This window comes from Neophocaena asiaeorientalis, unplaced genomic scaffold (assembly GCF_003031525.2).
Source record: "Neophocaena asiaeorientalis asiaeorientalis breed wild unplaced genomic scaffold, Neophocaena_asiaeorientalis_V1.1 scaffold174, whole genome shotgun sequence".
NCBI lineage: Eukaryota > Metazoa > Chordata > Mammalia > Artiodactyla > Phocoenidae > Neophocaena > Neophocaena asiaeorientalis.
In genome coordinates this window covers 1262853-1272270 of record NW_020174922.1, presented here as the reverse complement: position 1 = coordinate 1272270, position 9418 = coordinate 1262853, and positions in this window count along the sequence as shown.

Sequence of the window (9418 nt, the reverse complement as noted above, 5' to 3'; positions counted from 1 at the left end):
TATAGAAATTAATAGAATTTGTAAGTTCAACAAAATTGTTGAACACAAGATCAGCAGACAAAATCAATAATGAATGCTTCTAATCACCATCACTAACCATATAGAAAATTTAATAGAAAAAAATTTCATTTACAATAGCAACAAAAACGTAATGTGTTAAGAATAAATATAACAGAATATATGCGTGACCTTTAGTGTGGAAATTACAAAATGTTATAGAAGGACATTAAAAAGTCTGGAATTAATGGCAAGAAACGATGGGCAGAAATACTTGCTGTATTAAGATGACAAATTCATATAAATTCTATTAAAAATGATGACATAATTTATCTTGGTACTTGACATACTTTTACTAAAATTTTTATGGAAGCAAAGTCCAAGCTTAGCCAAATACACTTTCAAATTGGAACATTTACATTGAGAAATACAAATCTACAATGATTAATATATAGTACTATCAATGCAGTGATAGGTCAATGAAACAATAGAGAGATTAGAATTATTGAGGAGGCTTAAAGTATGATAGAAATATCATTACAAATCAGTAGAAGAAACAGAATGTATATAGATATATGGTACTGGGACTATTGGCTTGCCATATAGATTAAAAGTAGCTCTCTACCACATAAAACAAAACAAAACAAAATGTTTCAAATGGAAAAACAACTAAATGTAAAATACATACACATTTTTAAAACTATACTAGGAAAATATCATAGTAATTCGGATCAAGGAATGATTTATTAAACAAGATACAAAAAAGCCCACAAAAACCCAAAACCTTAAATAAAAGATTGGTATATGTAAACATTTAAGACATCTAAACAGAAAACCACCCAGTACACAACGGTAACCCCAAAAATGTGACAGATGAACCATGTTTCAACATAATCAACATCCAAAGGATTGGTATCTAGAACACATAGTGACTACAATAGGAAGACCAAAAAAATAAATAAAAACCCCAATAGGAAAATGGTCAATTCAGAGAAAAGAAAACCCAAAAGCCTATAAATGTTGGGTTGACCAAAAAGTTCACTTGGGCTTTTCCGAAATATCTTAATGGGAAAGCAAACGAAATTTTTGGCCAACCCAATATATAATGAAATGTTCATCTTCTCTAGTAATCAAAGAAATACACATTTAAACATGATACATTTCATATTCATCAGATTGACATGAAATTCAAAGTTGGCAGTATGTAGTATTGATGAATATGTGGGGAAAGGGGAACTGTCGTATATTTCAGGAGAGGTATGAATAATTCAACCATTTAAATTTATCAGTGTCTAGTAAAGGTGAAAAACAAATTTCCTATGACCCAACAGTTTGGCTTCTAGGTAAATATTCTCCATAAACAGGGAAATAGCCCAAGAATGTTTATTGTAACATTGTTTATGAGAGTAAAATTTTGGAAACTCTTTGAACCTCTAATATTACAAGCCAGGATAAATAAATTTAAACTCAATTAAAATGAATAAACAATTCTACACAGATCTCAAAATACATATGTTTGATTCATTGTAGGATGGAATATATGTGAATATATGAAAACAGAACCTGGCTATGCTTTGAATTCATGACAGGGTTTGCCTTTGGGGCAGACAGGAATTTTTCTCGCAGTTGGGAGAAGAAAGATTTCATCTTTGTAATGTTGAATCACTTAGATATATAAAAAGTAACTAAAGCAAAAATGGCAAAAGTATCATTTGTTAACACTGGATATGACTAAAGGAGTATTAGACTGTGCCCTTCAAAAAAAAGAGGAAAATTCATATCTTCTTATTTAATTTTAATTTTATTTTGCAACAGGCTCTCCTACTCCTGATGAGTGAATTTAACATTTTGTTTTTCAAATCACTAAATTTAAATTAATTTTGTTGAGACAGCAGCGAACCCTAGAGATAACTGGAGAAATAGAGGCTGAAATTCATCAGCTTAGAAATTAACATTAAACATTTCACTCTAGCTTTTGGAAGTTCAGGACAATTAAAAAAAAAAAAAAGAAATATTCCAGGCATATTTTTAGAATCTATTCTTTCATATCTATAGTGATAAAGACTTTTCTTGTGTCCATATTAATAAAGCAATAATAATGTATACTGTTACAACCAAATATTGTGCTAATTTTTTACATGAAGTTTATTATTTAATTCTCATAATATCCTATAAAAAGACACTTTCATCACAATCTAAAAGATGAGAAAACTGTTCACATCTGTGAAATGAAGATACTAATAGCTTGTTTACAGATTTGTTGTAAAGACTGAATTGATGTATATAATGGTACTTACACAAAGTAAGCTAATATTATTGATTTGAAAACAAGGAAAGTAAGACTTAGAGAGGTAAGATAACTAGCCTGAAGGCACAAAGCTAGTGAAGATTGGAGTCAGGAGCAATTAGGACTCAGTAACATGCTTAGACACTCTTAGGAAGATCACAGTTTACCTCTTTGCTCTCTTAGTGCATAACAATGAAATGACAATATTTACCAGATCCACAAGATCCAACTATTTCATTAAAAATATACATGATGTTGGTGAGGTTTAGAAGCTAGGCACTCACTGTTGTAAGGAGTATAAATTGGTATTTCTTGGATGGGAAATTTAACAATCTCTACCAAGATTTAAAATTCTTGCATCTTTTGATCCAATAATTTCGCTTCTTGTTTTCAGCTTTTATTGAATAGACAAATGCACAAAGATACTCACTACATCATTGTAGGACTAAAATGACTGGAAATAATGTCAGTGATCATCAGTGAAGGATTGTTTTTATAATATTACACATTCATGCAACAAAATACTCTAACCACTAAAAAGAATAAGACAGACCTGTGATACTGATATGGAATTATTTCTATTATATTTCACAAACTTTTAAAAAGCAAGATGAAAAAGAGAATATAAAGCATGCTAGCATTTGTATAAAAAATCATAAATATGTATGCTTAGATATGTATATCTTTTATCATTTCTAGAAACATACATAGGAAACTAAGTGTAGGAGTGTCCTCTGAGGTGAAGAACCACATGAATAGGAATCAAGGATGGGAGGAAAATGCACTTTTAATTCTACCCTTTTTAGCACTTTCAATGTTTACCATGTGCATGAATCAACTTTGTAAAAAAATTTTAAAAATAAAACAACAGAAACCGTCACACACACACACACACACACACAAAGAAACAATTATGCATACTATCATTACTTGTTTAAATGCTATGTGGAAATACTTTGTATCTAAAGTCAGCACTGCTGTATTTCCTTTCCCAAAGTAAGACTGGGAAAATCTTGGCAAGGGATTGAGTTTGTCTAGAAGGAGGTTGGGGGAAGCTAGAGCTGGGGTAACCCAGAAAGGAGGAGGAAAAAGGGACATAGCTCTCCCTGTGTAAGAGAAGATATGAATGGGGAGAACAGTGAAATCTCCCAGAAGTTCATGTCAACTCCAGCGGAGTCTACATGGCTAAAAAGTAACAGGACAGATGACAACTTTGGAACTTGCCACTGGAGGGGTAGCAGGCATGGAAATAGCATCTGGGTAAAAGTGAACAAGTGGAGGTGTCCTCATGGAGAGCCGCCTCTCATAACTTGAAGCAGATCTTATGTTTCCAGATGGTTTCAACAAAAATACCAGACATATTTGAGAAATCTGTAGCTGGGAGCTCAAAAACCAGATGGCTTGTAACTGGACACCAAATAGCCTTATTTGCACCATCTAATATCATGGACAACAAAATCAAAGGTCAAGGAGAATTTTGTGAGCATCTCAGCTTCCTTCATTTTGCTTCAAGTGAAAGTGATGGGTGTGAGTAGGCATAGAGCTGGTGTTTCAGGACCCCAGATGGTGAGGGCCAGCCACGCAGGTGTACTTGATACCATCTGACTTGATACCATCTGACACCTATGCTTGCATAGCTTAGGAAAACATTGCTTTCAGTAATGAAATCATATTCCCTAATATGAAGCATGCAAAACGAATCATTCATTTTTTCTTACTGTTTTTAAATTTGACACCACAGGAAAAAATTAAGAATTTCTGGAGTATAGGACAAAGACATCACACCTTAATTTGGAAGTTATAGAAAGAACAATGATAAATAATTATGACAGAAGAGTTAGGAATTTGGTTGTTCCTAGACAGTAAAAGTTAAACATGCTGTTTACACCAATAATGGAATATGTGATGCTTTTTGCATGTGCATGATATATATTCTACAGAAACCTGACCTTTGGACAAATCCTACGAACATTTCATCTTGCCATTGTGAGAAAAAGGCAACCGTAAAGCCTAGGAGAGAGAGAGAAGAGAGAGGAATGAAAAGCAAATTAACAAAGACGTTCTTAGAGTTGGGGGGAAAGCACTTTGTAAAAAATAAAGCTGATTTAAATAAACAGCTTTAAATTAAGTTAAAAACTAAACTTTTAACTTTCCTGATAACTTAAAATATTTGCTGATAACATACATTTCAGTTGATTTTTCTTCCTTTTCTTTACAAATAATCTGGTTGATCTTCATCATTTTCCACTTCTTATACCTTTTGTGACTACAGTTCCTCAGGCTCACTTTATTGTTGCTTGGGAATTTTCTAGATTTACATTAACTTTTCAAAGAAATTAAGGAAACTTTACAAGAATTATGCCAGTTCCTAACTTATTGAACCATCTGCCAAATAAATTTTACTTATCAAGATCCTTTGTTTATTCTTTTAAGATGCTACACTGAGAGTTGGTCAGATTTATTATTTTTCTCAAAGAAACACAGATTGAGTTTTAACAGATGTTCAAATGTTTTAATTTTCAGATTTTGCAATTCCCACTTGGCTTTAAAAAGTTCATTCAGTAATGCTGGCTTTTACTGGATACTACATTCTCACGCTTGGTTTTTCAGCTGTAAACCACAACAGTACTGGAAAGGAGAGTCTGTGAAGCAAGTAGATTGTGGGAATGGAATTCTCAAATGCCAGTGGGTTCAGAGCGAGGGAACATCCCCTTAACTGGGGAGTGGGAAGTGAGGAGGGATGATAAACAAGCAAACACTTCAAAAAGTAAACTCTCCACTATGGCATTCAGCAACTTGCTCCTTCTCAAACAAATTCTAAATCTTCTTTGACGTTTGTAACTATCTTTGATTATAAATAATGACATTTTGTTTTTACTAGGAATTTGCCTGATAAAATTTTAAATGAAAACATATAGTTTAATATTTGCAGATTCTATTCTTAAGTCAGACCAAATCAAATAGACACTCATATAAAAGTTCAGATACAACCTTGTTAGTCTTACTTCTGTTTTCTTTGTTTTTAATTTTTAAACATTTTAAATTTTTGTATAATTTTTCAAGGTTACACTCCATTTACAGTTACTACAAAATATTGCCTGTATTTCCCATATTATATAATACATCCTTGAGCTTATCTTACACCCAGTAGTTTGTACCTCCCAATTCCCACTCCTACATTTCCCTTCCCCCCCAAGCACTAGTTTGCTCTATACGTCTGTGAGTCTGCTTCTTTTATGTTATAGTCACTAGTTTGTTGTGTTTTTTAGATTCCACACATAAATTATATCCTACAGTATTTATCTTTGTCTGATTTAGCATAATGCTTACTTCTGTTTTCAATGTCAGACTCTTCAAGTAGAACTAAATAGCCTGCGTTTCCATATGTCAATGACTCAGCATTTATATCAGTTATTGTTCTAATGTTTCAAGGGGGTGGCACCAAATATATAAGCATTATTTTAAAATTAAATAAAATTATTTGTGTCCCTGGGGGATATTGTGCTCAGGATTCTGCTGTGATGGAACTGATTCATGTGAACCGAAATGAAAATGCATGCTTGAAATGATATGGTATAGCATGGTATAACAGATATAAAATATTGGAACTACCAATTGCTATAAATTCATGTTCTAGGTTTTGTGATCTAATATATATTATAGTAATCACCTAGGAAAGGTTTTTATTGCATAGACTTTCAAGCTATTGCCACATTCTGAATCCAAGATTGATAGAATTAGAAACACAATTGAAAGAATGCAGTAATTTTTTCCAAAAAAAGGGGGGGGGCGGGGGAGAAGACACTCTATAATCATTTTATACCTTCTTAACTCTGGCTCAGATGTAATTCCTAGGCATTACTTTGTGGTCTGCTTTATTCCTTGCTTTTTTTTTTTTTTTCTCTTTCACTCCCACCATCTCTACTGTGTCCCACCAAAATATTATGCCTTGAAAGCTTCCACAAGCCACTTGCTTCTGAACTCCAAACTGAAAGAAATAACACAAAAAAGGCCTTTGGGTGATAAAGGCCTACTAAGATTTCCAGTTATTCAAAGCAATTTGTGCTTAAGCAAAATGTCAGTTTAAGTGTGTTACTTTTTCCATTTGTTGTTTGAGTTGGCCTATGGTAGCCAGGTGAGAGAAATTTTTTCCATTTTCAAATGAAATATTAGTAGTCAAGTAAATTTAATTTGTATTATTCCAGGAATAAAAGGATTTTTATTGATAAAGAAAAACTTCAGAATATAAAAGAATACATCAATAGTCCAATTTTAAAGCAAACTCAATATATATCAAAATGCAGAAGATAAAATGTAACTGACAAAACTCAGAAAATCACAAAGAAAGGGATACTTTCTGCACATAATGCAGAACACCAATCTTACATCAATTGCCAAAACTATCATTATGGTGAAAACCAAGAGGCATTCTGAATAACATGAGAAAAAAACGGCCAGGATATGTGGTTTTTGTTTGTTTGTTTTTGTTTTTTGTTTTTTTTTTTCCCTCAGTCAAGATCCTAGCAGGAGGCAGATGACACCCTCAGGCTGGATAACGGGGTTATAGAAACACCAAAGGATTCTGCAGCATGTGAAATTAGCAATAGCAGGGAGCCTGTGACCACTTATAAGGCTGAGGGGCAAATGGAGGGACCCTCTTCCAGACTGGCATAGGGTAATGATGAGGACTTCTGACAGGAGCTGCTGCCCTTTGCAGGACACAAGTCAGGCAACAACTAAGCAGGGAGGGAGTTGTGGAAATAATTACCTTCCCCTCACTTTCCTGCCACTCTTATTTCCTGCCAATGCCCTCACTGGCTGAACCTAACAGGAAGTCAGAAAGCAAGGGAGCCCTAGTAAGACCAGGCTTCCTCTCTCCCTAGACATGGAGCAGGGTACAGAGCTGGGAGAGGACTCTGGAGGGGTAAAAGACATATTCAGCGCACCAGCTTGTCCAAGTCACACTGTAAGAGGTGAATCCAGACACAGAAGAGAAATCTGGAGACAGAAACTGAGCTTCTAATGACCACGTTTACTGCTTCTCCCTAACCTCGAAGTTGCCTTATAGATGATCCAAAGGGGAAAAAGGATTCCAATTTCAGTGGCAGCAAAAATCACAAAATACATAAAATATCAACATACATAGGATAAATATAAAATACTCCTTGAGTACATGGCAAAGAATAAAATGCTCCTCACTTGGAATATTGTGAAGATATCATTTTGTCCCAAATCAGTTTTAGACTTAACCTGATCCCAATTAAGTTCTTCATAATATTTTTTAGATTGAAATTTCTTTTAAAGTTGCTTTGAAAGAAAACTGGCCCCCCAAAAAAGCTAAGATTTTACTAAAGATTATTGAAGAAGGTACTACCCACTCAGTTAGAAACCATAAAATAAAATAGAATTTTAACTATGAAATACATGTTTTTACTAATCAAATTAACAGGGTTTTTCCTCCCTCTCTGTTTTTTTTTTTTTTTTTTTATGGTACGCGGGCCTCTCACTGTTGTGGCCTCTCCCGTTGTGGAGCACAGGCTCCGGACGCGCAGGCTCAGCGGCCATGGCTCACGGGCCTAGCCGCTCCGCGGCATGTGGGATCTTCCCGGACCGGGGCACGAACCCGTGTCCCCTGCATCGGCAGGCGGACTCTCAACCACTGTGCCACCAGGGAAGCCCCTCCCTCTCTGTTTTAAATATCCAGTGCAAAGACAGATGTGGAGAAAACAACATTCTCACAGCTGCTGAAAGCATAAATTCATATAAACTTCGTGAGGTGTAATCCGGTAATATGGATTAGAACCTTAAATATGTCCATACCCTTTGGCCCAGTAATTCACTTTTTAGTATTTTATCCTTAGAAGGTAATTAGACCACATAATGTTCTATAAACAAGTATTCATAGCATTACAATAGCTTTGTAAACAAAATAAATATTCAATAATACGGAATTTGATAAATTATGGAAAAGTTATGTAGTAAAATGCCACATAAACTCGAAAGGCGTTTGTTGAAAATATTGAATAGAATAAATCTGTTTCAAAAAATTCTCTTTTTGGGCTTCCCTGGTGGCACAGTGGTTGAGAGTCCGCCTGCCGATGCGGGGGGCGTGGGTTCGTGCCCCGGTCTGGGAGGATCCCACATGCCATGGAGCGGCTGGGCCCGTGAGCCATGGCTGCTGAGCCTGGCGTCCGGAGCCTGTGCTCCGCAACGGGAGAGGCCACAGTGGTGAGAGTCCCACATACCGGGAAAAAAAAAAAAAATCTCTTTTTCCTAAACATGCAGAGGAAAATTGGGGGCAGGGGCCGGGAGATGCACCAAAATGTTAACATATGGTTTTCCTTGGTGGTTAGTTTTGAATAATGTTACATTTTCTTCTCTCTTTTGTCTCTGTATTTCTCTGATTTTCTGTGTTCAAGAATTGCTTATGTAAATCAGAAGGAGGTGTGTGTGTGTGTGTGTGTGTGTGTGTGTGTATTATTTAGGAAATATTTAATTTTTAGAGATTAACTGCTGAAATTAAAACTCGCTCAGGCTACACTATAGTGTAATTGTACACTGCTGATGTCCAATGCATATATTTTTTATAAAAGCAGGGAAATAAAGTAGATCCTAACATGAAGAAAGCACTTATGTTAAAGGGAGGGAAATTATGCAGATGGCACAATCTCAGTATTTTTCTAAATTAGGTCAATTTTGTTAACTATCCCCTAGATAATAACAGAACAGAGTTATTTTACCAAACAAACTTTTGGAAATGGAGGACCACAATTTCCTACAATTCTTTTTCAAATAATTAATAAGGGTTACTAATATTAACTGATTAATAAGGGTGTTATATAATAAGCAGTACCACTCCTCTGATGCATTGTCACTGGTATAAGTAATAAAAATCTATTTTCATAAATCATACATTTAAAAATATGTGCTACTAGCATAGAATTTAACAGAGCATTGAAGCAAAATATGTATATATAAGGGAATATTGCAAGCCAATCAGAAAATGCTAGCTTATTAAATAATGATGGATAATTAATCTATTTTGAAAAAATATAATTTTATATAATTACCAAACTTGATTTCAGTTGCATTAGAATTAAAAATCTAATGGAGCGGGCTTCCCTGGTGGCGCAG